Here is a 2,633-nt window from a genome sequence, read left to right on the forward strand (position 1 = left end):
CATCCTCATCCTCTTCCATATTCTCATCCTCATCCTATCCTCATCCTCATCCTCATTCACGTCCTCATCCTATCCTCCTCCTCATCATCATCCTATCCTCATTCTAATTCTCGTCCTCATCCTTTCCACTTCCTCATCCTCATCCTCCTCCTATTCCTCCTCTTAATCGTATCCTCATTCTCATCCTCTTCCTATCCTCATCCTCATTCCTCATCCTCAACCTAACCTCGTCCTCATTCTCATCCCCATCCTCATCCTCCTCCTCATCCTATCCTTATCCTCATCCACATTCTCATCCTTATCATATCCTCTTCCTCATCCACATTCTACTCCTCATCCNTATATATTTTAAGCTTTATTGTCTCATGTCATATAGAGATAATACAGTTATTTTTTCCTAAATATATAGTAACATGATGGTAAATTATGTTAATTATAATTGTAATATTATATGTTTAATCCATAATTTTTATATCATATTAATTAATGAATGTGATTATTATATTGTTAAAAGTAATGTTACATTGTTAAGCAGTGATGTTATGTTGTTAATTCATATGTGTAATTTATCGTTATGTCGACTAAACAATTCTTACTAAATCAATTTTACATCATAATGGTGAAGTAATGACTTTTATTTTCTATGTTTGTTTTGAGTAAAATGAGTTGTGTTTAATAGTCAATTTAAATTGTTTTTAAAACTTTAATTATGTTTTATAATTTTTATGAATATCTAAATAACATATAAGATCGATCGTAAGAAGCAAATACACACAATTACATAAATTACTTGTAATTATTTTTTAATTTTTGGGTACTGCGAATCCGTTGGGTGCACAAGGACTCGAGGGTAGGAGACTTAGTGAGTATCAACATGAATTTGGAGCAAGTTTGAGTCTAGAAATTAAGCAATGAGGCGAGTCCAAGTAATGCACTATTCTTACCAATGAAGACTCACTTCTATCCCTACGTCATATATTGTTCTCGCATAATAATCTTTTTACAATAATGGAAGAAAAGAAATAATTTACCAGATATGAAGTACAATTTTGATATAACTTATCATATTAACTCCACATGACTCCTTAGTTGAGTTAATGAATGAACCATGTGGTCTGGTTGATATTGTTGTGGATTAATTTTAGTAAGTGTTTTCTGAATGAAATATAATGTGATTACAATGGATTCAATTAAGCCAAAGACTAATGTTCAAGAAATAGCTTTGTTGAGTGGCTATAGGGTTATTTGGAAAGCATGGTTTCAATTTATGTTGAAAAAGCATTTGGAGTTGAGATTAATGGTTCAAATGAAAAGAAAGAGGCTTATTGTTAACATAGCTTATAGCTTTCTTCATTCTTTTTAGTTAATGAACTAATTCTTTTAGGGATGTGTGTATGTCCCTGCCATCAAGTGTCGCACTCAATAACTGAACTCCTGACCTTTTGGTCATCATAAAAATCTAGTAGAGTCTTATATCATTATAATAACAACTTGTTAATTATTATAAGTAATGTAGAGAGCAAGTTCCTTCAAGTTTTAAAAATATAAGAATTTCAATTTAATAACTAGTAAGTTAATAGTGCACGTGGCACTATTTTTTTTACTGTATGGTTAAGACATGTTATCTATGTACTCGCATAGTTAATAACATATATGTTACTTGAGTATTGACATGATAAGAACACAAATATTATTCGTGTAATCATACGGTTATAATCACACGTGTTACATGTGCATTCATATGGTTAAGAACATATCTATTACTCGTGCATTCGTATGGTTAAGAACACGCATGATACGTGTTTATTCATATGGTTAAGAATGAACATTTACTCATACATTTATATGATTAAGAACACATATGTTACTCATAAAATCATATGAGACATGATGCTTTTGATACATATTTAGAAGTACGCAAGTATCAATCTTATTAAAATGTATGAGTGATCTTGTAATGACATATACATCCACAAATGTCATGAAAAGTAGTATTGATTAATAAGAGTATGGAATAACACATTGTCAACAACATAACACATTAATTTGATTGCAAGTAGACAGATATGGAATTGTATTCATCAACTCTCCCATAATTAAAATTTGAAAAAGAAAATAATAGATACACGATATAATTTTTTTTTTAAATTTTAGCAACATAACTAAAATAATTTTATATATGTTATGATTCCTTTTAATAGAAGACATGTATACGAATTAGTTATATTATATGATCACAATTAAATCAAATCAAATTTGATAATAACTTGTACTCAAATTTTGATAATTATTTAATCTTAATTTTGACTTTGACTCATTTTTTTTATTTTTGAAAAAGATTAAATAGATAAAAAGTATTATCCTAAGAATATTCCATTAGTTTTTTTATAAATCCAAACTTAATTATAAAAATCAATAAAAAAAAGCTTGACTAACATTTATTTATTTGAAAAGTATAATTTCAAAAAATAATTTTTAAATGTAAAAAATGACACTTTATTAAATACTATATTTTTGTTTTTAGAGGAAATTAGTATAGGTTTCTAGAAACCTGTATTTTTTTTTTAAAAATCATTTCTTTTTTTTATTATTTATTTATTTTTCTAAAATATATACATGTATTCATCTTTATA

This window comes from Lupinus angustifolius, chromosome LG19, assembly GCF_001865875.1.
Source record: "Lupinus angustifolius cultivar Tanjil chromosome LG19, LupAngTanjil_v1.0, whole genome shotgun sequence".
Taxonomy (NCBI): Eukaryota; Viridiplantae; Streptophyta; class Magnoliopsida; order Fabales; family Fabaceae; genus Lupinus; species Lupinus angustifolius.